Source organism: Mustelus asterias, chromosome 1 (assembly GCF_964213995.1).
Source record: "Mustelus asterias chromosome 1, sMusAst1.hap1.1, whole genome shotgun sequence".
In the NCBI taxonomy this organism is placed as follows: Eukaryota; Metazoa; Chordata; class Chondrichthyes; order Carcharhiniformes; family Triakidae; genus Mustelus; species Mustelus asterias.
The window spans coordinates 167,038,246-167,053,794 of NC_135801.1; the positions used below are offsets into that span (position 1 = coordinate 167,038,246).

The 15,549-nt window shown below is 41.5% G+C and overlaps 1 protein-coding gene across 13 annotated transcripts in view; it reads right to left on the minus strand.

Annotated features, from left to right (window-relative positions):
- Positions 1 to 15,549, minus strand: part of ctif (CBP80/20-dependent translation initiation factor) — a 268,061-nt gene that overhangs the window by 192,765 nt on the left and 59,747 nt on the right. For 5 of the 13 annotated variants that reach the window (XM_078222542.1, XM_078222477.1, XM_078222554.1 and 2 more), the window contains exon 2: positions 541 to 601. The exons of the other annotated variants lie outside the window; for them this stretch is intronic. The gene's annotated coding sequence lies outside the window, so the exon portion shown is untranslated. The remainder of the gene's footprint in view (positions 1 to 540; positions 602 to 15,549) is intronic. 13 annotated transcript variants of the gene reach the window in all.

Consider the following 15,549-nt stretch of genomic DNA (forward strand, 5'->3'; position numbering starts at 1 on the left):
AGCACCCGGGGGAAATCCATGCAGACACAGGGAGAATGTGCAAACTCCACATTGTCACTCAAGGCCGGAATCGTACCTGGGTTCTTGGTGCTGTGAGGCAGCAGTGTTAATCATTGTGCCGCCCTTTTTCTTTTGCCAATAAAGCAATCTAATTGTTTAATAAGAAAAACTGATGATATCATGGCAACAGCTAGTTTTCAGGAGACAGAAGCCAAAACAGTACAGACACTTAGCTAATGCTGCACATTCTCCAAGGGTAACATCGAAGAATTTTTACTGCTCATGATAACTCAGTACAATTGCACAGCTGCAATCATTGATCTAAGTCAATTTAAAAATCAATATACAAGGTTGGGTTGAAAGAAAGGCAAAAATATTCAAACATCTTAAAGTTCATTGTTTTTTTAAACAGTTTTTTGAGGATGAAGCGTAAGGATGGCATAAAAAGCTAAAGCAAAAGCTTCTATTTCCACATTTCATTTGCTCATCTTTTGCTTAGGAATTGGACAAGGCTGGAAGACAAGCTAATTCTTCCTTTACCTTCAACCTTCCCCAAGATCACTTAGGCCATATCTACAAAACGATTCCCAATTCTGGAGATCTGAAATGAAACAGAAGCTGTTGAATTACACACTAACTATATCTGACACTGACAAAGAAAAATCAAACTAATGTTACACCAATACATCTTTTCTCATTCGATGTGAACAGATCTGTATAACTTCAGTAACTTCCGTTTTATAATTTATTGACATAGGAATACTATTAAACTTGAAAGGACTTAGAGGCTTTTTTAAAAACCAGGGTTCTACTAAGATAGTGCAATACAACTGTGCCATTAATAACACCTACAATTTTATTTTTCCTTCAAATGTTTTGGCTTCGCAGCCTGAACAAAGGTTCTCTGGGCATGAACATCTTTCCAGTAACCTTGCTGTAAGTGGAAATACATCACACATAAACCTTGGCAGTAAAACAATACTCGACTCAAAAACAGAAAATGCTGGAAAATCTCAGCAGATCTGACAGCATCTGTGAACAGAGCTAACGTTTCGAGTCTAGATGGCCCTTCGTCAGAGAATATTCGACTGTTGTGGGAGGCAAAAGATGGGGAAATGGAGGCTGAAAAGTAATTGTTGATCCCCATCGCATGTTTACGTATGCACAATTGCTAACAGGCAGTAACCAGGTTCTTTCTTTCCTACCACAACCCAGGGGCATGGAAGTCAATTGCATCACCCTTATACAGCAAAACTGGCTGTGACTGGCTAACTCAGTACAGGCCGTTGATCAAGTCTTTCGACTTGGTGATTTGAGAGAGTTGGTATGACAGCAGATGGTGCACTTAGCCAGTGAGTCATTGCTTGTTAAATATGATAAAAACTAATTATGTGAAAACTGATTGTGGTACTTTAAATTGCAGAAAATAAAGATGCTTGCTGCTAGCAGCTTCAGAACAGGCACTACTTTGGAATGGAACCAGAAAACTGCCCAAACCAGTAGATACCTTTAATGCAAAGGATAATTTCAAACCAATATGAATAGCATTAAGGTAAAAAGAAGTTTATTCATCAAAACACATTAAGAGCACAATCGCTTGTCTGACCATTCCAGTTTAATTCCGGTTATGAAATCGCACATTAATGTTTTAATAAACTGTCAGCAAAGGGTTGCCTCAGAGATCAAAGCCACTAATCTGCCTTCTTACTATATTCCTCAGTCTCTCCTCCAGAAACACACCCAATTGCCAGATCAATCAATAAACATAACTTCCCCACAAAAGACCACACCTCTAGAGGCTTTCAGTTGTCAAAACAGAACAATACTGTGGAACATTAGAAATGCAGTGAAGTAGGAACAATCCTTCAAGAACAGTTTGTACCTTCAAGGCCTGAAATAACTTTAAGGGGTGTAACTTCACACTGAGAGGCGATGGAAGGAGAATTAGGAAAGGTTTTTGAAGTCGGAGAGAGATAGCAAAGCAGAGGGTTTTAGGTAAAGCACAGATATGGGCCCAGGAAATTAAAGGCTCCAAGGGGGGGCAAGAACTCACTGGGACTCTCTAACAGCACTATGGACCTACCTACATCACTGTTAGACTATCTTTTTATATACTTTTCCAATTCAATCAAATCAAGTCCAATTCAGAGTCTCAACAAGTTGAGACATTTCCGATCCAAGCTGACAAAACAGGGCCTCCACTCCTGTCTTGGGCCTGACCTACATGAGCCAAGCTGATTGGAGTAGGTGCAGACTCACCTCCTCCAAGGCTTGATCTCATTTGCATCTTAGCCAAAAGGCCGAGATGCCGCTTTTAAAAATTTCTTCAAATGAAGCTTAAATGTAACCTAATGACCTCAACCAAGCGCAGCATCCTATCCATACTACACTTGATCTTAGCCAAAAGGCCGAGAAGCGCCTGCATGGTTTCCCCAATGTACCATGCCTCGGGACATCCTTTCCTACGAAAACATCTTTCCTACAAAGACGCTACGACAACGGATGAATGAACACCGCTCGACAATCACCAGGCAAGACTGTTCTTTTCCTGTGGGGGAGCACTTCAGCGGTCACGGGCATTCAGTCTCTGATCTTTGGGTAAGCGTTCTCCAAGGTGGCCTTCACGACACACGACAGCGCAGAGTCGCTGAGCAGAAACTGATAGCCAAGTTCTGCACACATGAGGACGGCCTCAACCAGGATCTTGGGTTCATGTCACACTATCGGTAACCCCCACAGCTTGCCTCCTGGACTTGTAGAATCTCACTGGCTGTCCTGTCTGGAGACAATACACATTTCTTTAACCTGTGCCTAATGCTCCTTCCACTCACATTGTCCGTATCTTTAAGACTTGATTAGCTGTAAAGATTCGCATTCTAATCAGTATTCTGTAAATTGATTTTGTGTCTCTGTGTGCCTTGTTTGGGAGCAGATATCCACTCCATCTGACGAAGGAGCAGGGCTCCGAAAGCTAATGGCATTTGCTACCAAATAAACCTGTTGGACTTTAACCTGGTGTTGTTAAAACTCTTACTGTGCTTACCCCAGTCCAACGCCGGCATTTCCACATCATGAATTTTTCATGGCAGCTTTGACAGAGTTAGCTGATCAATGGAGAGACAGGAGGTGGGAGCCTTCAATGTATGTTTGTAATTGACTTCATGCTTGATCGAAACTGTGAAGCTCATTGGAACTATCAACAGTGTCAAGATAACTGTGTCTAGAGGAACTGTCAAAAATAATTGTCAACAGTGTTAAGATGCACTTTCAAGGGAGCCACCAAGTTGTGATGTTAGAAAAATTGACCACTTGCTTTTTCACTTTGTTACTGGATTAGTGCTGCATAACTGATTCACAACATCCCATTGTCACTGTTGGGTGCCAGCTATTTCACAGCTTGGTTGACAGCTCCAAATATTTATGCATTCTTTGAAGTGGGACAATGAATTCGAATGCTTGTTTTGTTAAGGCATTGTGCAATTGAATGAAATGATTTTTTATTGTGCAGGATAATAACGTAAATGGATTTTTATGAATTAGAGCATTTAAAAAAAATAAAGTCTGTAATAGACAGTTGGAACTTTGTTTTATTTAATCTCGATGTGGAGATACCGGCTTACGTTATTTAATCTCAGCATGGGTCCAGATATCTGTCCATGGTGGATACTAGGCAAGTAGACATGGCAGGTGTAAGAGCAAAGGGTGGTGGGTGGGAGGGCATGGGTTGGCACTAAGTTGACATATGAGCAAGGGGCCAAGATTGGCATGGAGGGTATGATGGACCATGGGGGTGGGAGGGGAGTATTAGGGAGCATGGGGAGTAAATGGGGGGTGCGGGGTGAGGGGATATGAGGAGAGAAGACTGGAGGTCTATTTTATGTTTTTTTATAAACTTCAATTCAATGTTGATGCATGAGGCAGGTCTTCTGCCCAGTCTGCTTTCTCTGCACTCCTTCTGGAGTCCCTCAGCCCAACTCTGCCTCCCCGGAATGAAAATCTAACCTTCCAGGTCACTTGCTCCTGGGTTGAGATTGAAGAGACCTGAAATGTCCTGACTCATTGCTTCCGACTTGGGAATTAAAATCCAGGCCCTAGGCTGCATCACAAAACTTCCCATTATTTGGGACATATTGAGATTGAGTTGGCAGCCTCACAGCCTCACTCTAAAAGGTCACAAGAATGATACTGGGAAACCAAAATATCACTGATGGCATGGAGAGGTGGAGGAGAAAAGCAGATGCTTTCTGCATGTTGAAATAAAGACCTATTTGGATCTTGAAGTTCTATTACTTAATTTGATAGTGGGTACCAAGTGGAACAGTTCTCCAGCGACAATAATTATCATCTTTATGAGTATAGAAATCCTTCAAAATGTAGGTTCAGCAAGCAATTAGGAAGACAAATAGCATGTTGGCCTTTTTTGCAAGGGGATTGGAGTACAAGGATAAAGAAGTCTTATATAAGGTTTTGATAATAGTTACGTGTGTAGCTTTAGCCTCCACATTTAAACAGGGTATACTTGTGTTGTAGAGTCCCTGGGATGAAGGGGTCGTCCTATGATAAGAGGCTGAATAAATTGTGTTTATATTCTCTGGAGTTTAAGAAGAATCTAAAAACACAGGATGAGGATTTAGGTCTGAGATTTGTTTAAATTCATTTTACGGGATGTGGGTGTCACTGGCTGGGTCAGCATTTATTGCTCAGATTTCCCTCCCTAAAGGGCTTAAGTGAACCAGATGGGTTTTTATGACAATCAATAATGGTTTTGAGGTCATCATTAGACTTTTAATTCCAGATTTTTATTGGATTCAAATTTCATCATCTGCCATGGTGGGATGTGAACCCAGGTCCCAAGCACATTACCCTGGGTCACTACCTGGGTCTCTGGATGACAAGTCCAGTGACAATATCATTATGCCAATGCCTCCCCAGGAAGATGGAGAGAAATTACTCACTGAATCTTTGGAGTTCTCTACCCCAGAGGGTTGAATAGATCGTTAAATACATTTAAGGCTGGGAAATAAAGATTTTTGGTCTCTCAGGAAATTAGGGATATAGAGAGGGGGTGGCAAAATACAGTTGAAACTCTAAATTAACCATTATTGTATTGTTTGGTGGATCGGCTCAATGTGCCACCTAGTCTACTCCTGCTCCGATTTCTTGTGTTCTTATGTGTATCTTCACAATAAAAAAAGTGTGTCATCCTTTTTGTTTCTTCTTTATTAGTTAAATGCTTTTTTTTCCTTTTGTAATTAATTATTTCACTATATATTTCCAATGTTTCTCCACCTTACCAATCAAAATCCACCAAAAATATACCAGCTCTTTCCCCAGCCCGGAATGAAATTCAGTGCCCACGGGCAAATTGAATGAAACTTCCTGAGTAGTACATGGTATAGTTGTCCCATTGGTCACAACTATGCTGTTCACACCATTGTGCATTCACACTGCCATGTGACCTTCAGAAAGCTAAGTTTTAAGTTTTTAATGTTTATTTACCGGTGTCACAAGTAGGCTTACATTCATACTGCAGTGAAGTTACTGTGAAAATTCCCTAGTTGCCGCACCCCAGTGCCTGTTCAGGTACTGAGGGAGGATTTAGCATGGCCGATGCACGTCTTTCGGACTGTGGGAGGAAACCAAAGCACTCGAAGGAAACCCACGCAGACGTGCAAGAACGTGCAGACTCTGCACAGACGGTGACCCAAGCCGGGAATCAAACCTGGGTCTATGTCGCTGTGAGGCAGCAGTGTTAACCATTGTGCGGGAAGTGCCTCAGCCGTTTTGAATTTACTGGTCAACTTCAACTTTCCAAGGTTAGTATGAATTACTGAACCATTTCTTTAATTAAAAAGTCCTTAATCAGCTAACAAACGTTTGTGGATATCTCAGCAATCTCTTTCTTTTCACCCCTGGTAGCCTTTAGCTCCTTTAAATAAAAATCCAAAACTGTGAGCAAATGTGCTGCACACATGTAAATTCCAAACAGCTGTTCATCCATGACACAATCGCTATAGGCAATGTTTAACCAAATGTCTGTGTCATACTTGTATGACATGCCTGCACAATGTGGTAATAACAGACAACTCCTAAAAACAGTAGGCTCTTGTATAGCTGCATTTAAATTAATTGGCATCACATAAAACAGAATAAAAGTCTGGTTCAGGAGCAGACAAATGTCCAGATCAAGGCACTAGAGATAAACAATCTTAGACTGAGTGTCACACTGCTAAAAATAATGAAGTATAACGATTAGCCTTAATTTTAATACAATTATTGAATGATTTTTGTTGGTCCTACAAGTTCAGATGAAACCATCAAATCATCAACTATACAATTGTCGACAAGAATAATAACCACACAAAAAATCATTAGATATGAAGCCCTTTGAGGTCCTATGCATCTGATAAGATGTTGTATACATTAAAGATATTTCCATCTGTAGTTGTAGCTGAAATGCCCACAGATATTGATATCTGTGCGCATCATTTTATTTTAAAAAACGTATTGTTTCCAGGAAGCTGACAACACTCCTGTACCATGTACAAGAGCTAAAATCTCCACACAAATCAAATCTCCTGCCCCATTTGATGATTGCAATCCAGTAACTGTTCAAAAGATTGCAGGCTTGGAGGAGAGCAGGGACACTAGCTGATTTCCCCTCATCTCCAGCTCAGGTTGGTGAGGACTTTTGTAATGGACCCAATTCCTGCTCTGACTGACAACAGCTAACTTAGTATGGTCTGTACATCATAATACCCATTAACTTTCAGTGGAAAAAACCTTCTGTGGAAGTCTTTCTGACACGTTTGTTTTTGTTCAAATTGTGTAAAAAGGAAAATCAGTAAGTGGCATTGAAAAGATTGCAACAGGAACAAACATGGATCTGAATTTTCGCAACAACAGAGGGTTATTACCAAAATAGCACTGGAACCCTGATTCCTGAAGCCCCGCCTCCAGACCTGGTATCCATTTTGTTGGGGGGGGGAAGAAACAAGGGCAGGTTTCAGTTTGAACATCTGTTGTTCACGGATGCAGCGCTACACATAAAAGTGCAGCTGCTTTCAAACAAACTCAATTTTCATTTGTGGGATGTCGAGAAGGCGTAAGCTTCACACTTTTTAAGAGATCTAAACTTACCAGAGTTCTTTGGAGAGATAGGGTACCATTCTCAAAAGGAAAGGTACCCTTTTGGATAGGTCCAGGGAGAGGTTATTAAAAGTAGACATGAATGTGGTTAAAACATGAACGTCGATAATCTCATTGGAACCATCAAGCTGTCGTGGCATTTGAATCTTCTGGCTTTTTAAATTTAAAATAAAACAGTTTAGTTTATAAAGCATCAGCCCTTGCTATTTCACTTTGTCAGGTGACATAAACCTCTGGGCTGTCATTATAGGATCTGTGTTGTATGACTGATTCCACAACCTATCATTATCACAAAGGGGTGTCCATCAATGCACAGTTTGATTGACAGCTCCAAATGAGTCCAAAGGTACCAGATGTGGGGATATGAGTACAAATTCTTGTTTTTATCTGGAATTAAGTAATTGAAATATTTTAAATTACTGAATAGATTTTTCTCAATGAAAGTGCTTTTTAAAATAATGAAGCTATCTTAGAGCTTTATTTTGTTTCATCTCAGCATGGGCCTGGATGTCTGCCCATGGTAGATTTTCACATAGATATTGTAAAAGAAAAGAGTGGTGGGTGGAGTACATGTGTTGGCATGATTTGGCACTAATTTGGCCTAACAGCTATGAAGGTCCATGAGAGGGTTGGTAGAGGGGAACAGTTTAGCATAGCAGTAGAAGGAGCCATGGGGAGTCTCGGCAGAGGGGTTTAGTTTGGTACGAAGGGTATGAGGAGCCATGGGGCTGGGACGGCATGAGGTGGCATGGGACCACTTGGATGAGGCATGGGGCGTGCTTAGGGAGTGAGAGCTAGAGGGCTATTGTTTGTTTTCCTGTCTTTTCTGAAGCTGGGATAAAGTTCCAGAGCATAAAGACTAATCTTTCAGACATCTCACCTTCTCACTCAGCAACCCCTCCGGCTGCCTCTCTACTCTTTCCTTGTGGCCCTGCAAGTTTATTTCCCTCAAGTGCCAATTTCCTTTTGAAATCATTAATAGAACACATAAATCTAGAAGCAGGAGTAGGCCATTACGCCCTTTGAGCCTGCTCCGCCATTCACCTTGATCATGCCTGATCATCGAATTCAATATCCTGATCCACCTTTCCTCCTATATTCCTTGATCCCTTTAGCCCCAAGGGCTATATCTAATTTCTTCTTGAAATAAGACAACATTTTGACCTCAACTACATTCTGTGGTAGTGAATTCCACACATTCACCACTCTCTGGGTGAAGAAATTTCTCCTCACCTGAGTTCTAAAAGATTTGTCCCTTATCCTTAAACTATGACCTCAAGTTCTGGACTCCCCACCATCGAGAACGTTTTTTCTGAATCTCCCCTGTCTGATCCTGTCAGAATTTTATAAGTTTCTATGAGATCCCCTCTCATTCTTCTAAACTTCAGTGAATATAATCCTAACTGACTTAGTCTCTCCTCATATGACAGACCTGCCATCCCCGGAATCAGCCTGGTAAGCCTTCGCTGTACTTCTGCTATAGCAAGGACATCCTTCCTCAGGTAAGGACATGAAAACTGCACAAAATACTCCAGGTGTGGCCTCACCAATGCCCTATACAACTGCAGCAAAATATCCCTATCCTCAAATCCTCTCACTATGAAGGCCAACATACCATATGCCTTCTTTACTGCCTGCTGTACCTGCACGCTTACTTTGAGTGACTGATGCACGAGGACTCCAAGGACTCGTTGAGTATCCACATCTCTTAATTTACACCCATTCACTACCAAAGTAGATAACCTCACATTTATCCACATTATATTGCACCTGCCACGCACATGCCCATACACTCAGCCTGTCCAAATCATGCTGAAGCATCTCTGCATCCTCCTCACAGCTCACCAAACTTTATATCATCTGCAAATTTGAAGATAATACATTTGGTTCCCTCTTCCAAATCATTAATATAAAATGTGAACAGTTGGGGTCCTAGCACAGATCTCTGCAGAACCACACTAGTCACTGACTGCCAATCAGAAAAAGACCCATTTATACCAACTCTTTGCTTCCTATCTGCTAACCAGCTTTCTATCCATCTCAAGACATTACCTGAAATCCAATGTGCTTTAACTTTACATAGTAGTCTGTTATGTGAGACCTTGTAGAAAGCCTTCTGAAAGCCACTGGTTCTTCCTCGGTCAACTCTACTAGTTACATCCTCAAACAATTCCAATAGATTCGTCATGCATGATTTCCCTTTTTAAATCCATTCTGACTTTGATTTCACCACTGCTGAGTTATGAAATCCTTGATAAAAGACTCTAGCAACTTCCCCAGTACTGATGTTAGGCTCACTGGTCTATAGTTCCCTGTTTTCTCTCTACCTCCCTTTTTGAATAGTGGGCTTACATTAGCTACCCTCCAAACTATAGGAACTATTCCAGAGTCCAAAGAATTTTGGAAAATAACCACCAATGGATCTACTATTTTCAGGGCCACTTCCTGGGATGAAGATTATCAGGACCTGGAGATTTATCCACCTTCAATCCCATCAATTCCCCCAAAATAACTTTTCTACTAATGCTGATTTCCTTCAGCTCCTCACTAAAATATGTTTCTCTCAGCACTTCTGGCACATTATTCAAGTCTTCCTTTGTGAAGACTGAAGCAAAGTACAAATGTAATTCTTCAGCTATTTCTTTATTCCCCATTATGAATTCTCCCGTTTCTGACTATTAGGGGCCTACATTTGTTTGTGTCAATCTTTTTCTCTTTACATATCTTTCAAAACTGATAGTCAGTTTTTATGTTCCCCGTTAGCTTACTGTCATACTCTATTTTTCCCTTCTTAATCAATCCCCTGGTCCTCCTTTGCTGAATTTTAGACTGCTCCCTATCCTCAGGCCTATTGCTTTTTCTTGCCAATTTGCATGCTTCTTCCTTGAATCTGCTGCTATCTCTAATTTCCCTTGTAAGCCATGGTTTGGCCACAATTCCATCATAGAAAGAAGTCATAGAATCATAGAAACCCTACAGTACAGAAAGAGGCCATTCGGCCCATCGAGTCTGCACCGATCACAATCCCACCCAGGCCCTACCCCCATATATTTTACCCACAAATCCCTCTAACCTACACATCTCAGGACACTAAGGGGCAATTTTAGCATCGCCAATCAACCTAACCCGCACATCTTTGGACTGTGGGAGGAAACCGGAGCACCCGGAGGAAACCCACGCAGACATAAGGAGAATGTGCAAACTCCACACAGACAGTGACCCAAGCCAGGAATCGAATCCAGGTCCCTGGAGCTGTGAAGCAGCAGTGCTAACCACTGTGCTACCGTGCCGCCCTTACCATTCCCTTACCATTCTTGCGCCAAACAGGAATAGACAACTTCTGAAGTTCACCTATTCATTCTTTAAATGCCTGTCATTGCCTGTCCAACTTCTTTCCTTCCAGGAATGTTTCCCAGTCCATCATGGCCAATTCATGCCTCATACCATCATAGTTACCTTTATTGAGATTCAGGACGCTGGTCTCAGAATCAACAGTAAGAAGTCTCACAACACCAGGTTAAAGTCCAACAGGTTTATTTGGTAGCACAAGCTTTCGGAGCGCTGCCCCTTCATCAGGTGAGTGGGAGTTGTCACAACTCCCACTCACCTGATGAAGGGGCAGTGCTCCGAAAGCTTGTGCTATCAAATAAACCTGTTGGACTTTAACCTGGTGTTGTGAGACATCTTTCTGTGCTTACCCCGGCCCAACGCCGGCATCTCCACATCACAGAATCAACTACATCATTATCCACCTTGACAAAGAATTCTACCATATTATGGTCACTTGTCCCCAAGGGTTCTCTCACAACTAGACAGCCAACTGATCCTTTCTCATTGCACAACACCCAATCAAAGATGGCCTACTCTTGTGTTGGTTCCTCAACATATTGCTCCAGAAAACCATCCTGTATGCACAGCAGAAATTCCTCCTCTATTGTACTGTGACTAATTTGACTCTCCCAATCTATATACAGATTAAAGCTGCCCATAATCACAGATGTTCCTTTAACACATGCATCTCTGATTTCCTGTCTAATACTTTTCCCAACATTACCACTACAGTTTAGGGGTCTGTATACCACCCCCACCAATGTTTTCTGCCCCTTGTTGTTTCTCAACTCGACCCACACAGATTCCACATCATCTATGTAATTTATTTTCCCAATTTCGGATCAATATCACCTTTAATCAACAATGCAACTCCACCACCTTTTCCTTTTCGCTTGTCCTTCCTAAACACAGAATAGCCCTCAATGTTTAGTTCCCATCCATGCTCACCTTGGAGCCACGTCTCTGGAATGCCAACTACATCATACCCCTTTATATCTATCTGTGCAACTAATTCATCCATTTTGTTTCAAATGCTCCGAGCATTCAGGTACAAAACCTTAAGGTGGGCACTTTTAACATTTCTTTTCCCTTTCCTACTATTTTTTACTTGGTCCTTATCTGCCTCTGGCCCTTGATTTCTCTGCCTATCACTTTCCTCATTCTCCTTACTGTCTTCTCTTGTTCTTAATTCCCACTGCTCTGAATCCTTGCAAAGCTTCCCATCCCCGTGCCATATTAGTTTAAACCCTCCCCAACCACTCTAGTAAGTACCCCTCCAATAAGGTCCCCCATGCAAGGCTTCTCGAAAAAGTGAGAGGGCATGGGATCCAACGGGCTGCTGCCCTGTGGATCCAGAACTGGCTTGCCCAAAGGAGACAATACACATCTTTTTAGCCTGTCTTGATGCTCTCTCCACTCACATTGTTTTGTTTCTTAAAGACTTGATTAGTTGTAAGTATTCGCATTCCAAACATTATTCATGTAAATTGAGTCTGTGTCTTTATAAGCTCTGTTTGTGAACAGAATTCCCACTCACCTGAAGAAGGGGCTTAGAGCTCCGAAAGCTTGTGTGGCTTTTGCTACCAAATAAACCTGTTGGACTTTAACCTGGTGTTGTTAAACTTCTTACTGTGTTTGCCCAAAGGAGGCAGAGAGTGTGTATAGATGGGTTTTTTTCTAAATGGAGGTCGGTCATCAGTGGTGTGCCCCAGGGATCTGTTCTGGGACCCTTGCTGTTTGTCATTTTCATAAATGACCTGGATGAGGAAGTGGAGGGATGGGTTGGTAAGTTTGCCGACGACACGAAGGTTGGTGAGGTTGTGGATAGTCTGGAGGGATGTCAGAAGTTACAGAGGGACATAGATAGGATGCAAGACTGGGCGGAGAAGTGGCAGATGGACTTCAACCTAGATAAATGCGTAGTGATCCATTTTGGCAGGTCAAATGGGATGAAGGAGTACAATATAAGGGGAAAGACTCTTAGTACTGTGGAGGATCAGAAGGACCTTGGGGTCTGGGTCCATAGGACTCTAAAATCGGCCCCGCAGGTGGAGGAGGTGGTTAAGAAGGCGTATGGTGTGCTGGGGATAATGATGCAGCTATACAAGACCCTCGTCAGACCCCACTTGGAGTACTGTGCTCAGTTCTGGTCGCCTCATTACAGGAAGAATGTGGAAAAGATTGAAAGGGTGCAGAGGTGATTTACAAGGATGTTGCCTGGATTGAGTGGCATGCCTTATGAGGATAGGCTGAGGGAGCTCGGTCTTTTCTCCTTGGAGAGACGTAGGATGAGAGGAGACCTAATAGAGGCACATAAGATGTTGAGAGGCATAGATCGGGTGGACTCTCAAAGGCTTTTTCCCAGGGTGGAAATGGCTGCTATGAGAGGACACAGGTTTAAGGTGCTGGGGTGTAGGTACAGGGGAAATGTTAGGGGGAAGTTTTTCACACAGAGGGTGGTGGGCGAGTGGAATCGGCTGCCATCAGTGGTGGTGGAGGCAAACTCAATAGGGTCTTTTAAGAGACTCCTGGATGAGTACATGGGACTTAATAGGATGGAGGGTTATAGGTAGGCCTAGAAGGTAGGGATATGTTCGGCACAACTTGTGGGGCCGAAGGGCCTGTTTTGTGCTGTAGTTTTCTATGTTTCTATGACCATCATCTTCACTTCCATCACCCTTTGACAGTTGCCACTTGCTGCATAAAAAATGTTCTTCTTCACATCTCCTTTGCATCTCTTGCCCAAATCCTTAAATTTATGTCCTCCACCCCTTGTATCATCATCTGAATTAGTTATCTAGTGGCCCAGGGCAATTGCTCCAGGGATATGGGTTCAACTCCCACCATTACAGCTGGTGGAATTCAATTAATAATTGTAATATAAAACCAACCTTCGTAATCATGACCATGGCAAATATCATTGATTGTTTTAAAAACTGAGCATCTGCAGCTTTCTGGAGGAAGAGATTTCCAGATTTCTATTACTGTTCGTATGAAAAGCTGTTATTTGATTTATCTAACGAATAGCCTAGTTCAAATTTTAAGATTGAATAAAAACGTTCTTGGGATGTGATCGTCGCTGGCTAGACCAGCACTTATTCATCCAGGCGAGTGGAGAGTGTTCCATCAACTTCTGATTTGTGTCTTGTAGATGGTGAATAATCTTTGGGGAGTCTTGTTCTAGGTTCCCCTACCAAAAGAAATATTTTTCTAATCACCCATCAAATCAGTCATCATTTTAAACATCTTAATAAGATCAACCATCACTTTCAGCACATGGAGATTAAAGGAATGTTTTAACATTGTGCTGGAATTATGTTGGGCGATAAGGATAATTTGGCCTGGCTTTCCCTCCGCAGGTGAAATGGGCTGGATAGAGTTACTGATGGAGGGGATCGGACAGATTGGACAGTACTGGGTCAACTGAAAATTTCAACACCATAATTTCTAGATTTCTTTCAGTAAAGCTATCAAGGAGTATGGATCTAAGGCAGGTAAATGAAGCCGAGATACAATTAAGCCATGATTAAATTGCTTGGAAAGTCACAAACAGGCTTGCAGTCGGCTTCTATTCCTATATTGGAAGATTGGACTTAAGAATGACAAAGAGCAGCACCACTTGTCAGTAAAACAATTGAGGAGGAAATCTGTGTCACCCAGGCTGATTCTCTTTGTGGATGAATTACAACATGGTGGAGAATCAACAGATGGGGAATCCTGAATGTCCATCTAAAATCCCACACTATTGTCTGTCACAATTACTCTAAAAGAGCATCTAAACTCTTGACCAAAAATGTGCATAAGAAATCAATAATCCTTAATATTGGTGGGTGGATCCCACTGACAGCTGTAGTCTTGCAGAAGTTAAATTTCCTGAAGTTACATTAGCAGTGAGAAAGAGAGAAGCAAAGGAAAAGTAAGACTTTTAAAAAAGTATTAATTATTTCAAAAACATGTAGGAACAATTTATTAACCTCAAAACATGAGGCTCTGCGATTACAATTTTTTTCTACTGGGTCAGAGAGGTTGTCACAGTACCTTCATCGCAGTGTGAATGTAAGCTTATTTGAGACTAATAAATAAAACTTAAACTTTTAACTTGTGTGACATCACTGAAGAATAATCTCCTCATTGTGCCGTTAAGTACCTCCTGCAGAAAGCACTAACTTTCTGCAGGAGAGAAGAGAGGGTTAGCTTGTCCCCAACGCGACTCCAATTGGGATATTGAGCAAAATGGTTGAAGCACCCATAAGACCCAAATATATTCTGTGTGGGCTGCATACCTCACTTATCGTGCTTTCTGTACATAACTACGACTAAGACACCAAGCTTCTGAAAGCAGTTTCAGATTTAATCTTGTTTTGCTATACATCTGTCAGACGTGCAGTGCACAGACAATGGAGTTATAAGGTGTATTTCAATTGCATTAACTAATTAATGCTAAAGTACCTTTTCTTTAGTTTGGTGCATTAGTTGCATGTTAAGTAATGTTTGTTCTCTGTTGATTTTCGTTGTTTTTTTGTTACGGTAAAAGTACTACAATGTGAAATCTTGCCTTCAGGTATTTCCGTCAATCTCTCTTTAAAAGTTTTCAGCCTTACGGAAATCATAACAATGTCTTTGTTACCTTTACACTCAATTATTCCAATGCTCTCCTGGACAGTCTCTCATCTTACAGTCTCCATAAACTTGAGCTTATCTAAAGTTCTGCGACCTATGTCCGAACTTGCAACACGTCTCATTCTCCACAGACCCTGTGCTCGCTGATCAACAATGGCTCCTGGATCAACAATGACTTGCTTTTAAAATTCATTATTTTTAAATCACTCCACGAAATTAGCCATTCCGAAACTTCCTCCTTGCGGACTTGGATAACATTCTCAATCATGTGCGTGAATGAATAAACATGTTGGCTGAAATTAAGAACGTTTATAAATAATATTCTGTGAATGAAACATTTTAAGCTCAACTAATACCATGATTACAAAACTAGCAGGTAATATAAAGGGGAGCTCAAAAATATTTTTATGATCATTTAAAAGTTAAACGAATAGTTACAGGAAAGGTGGG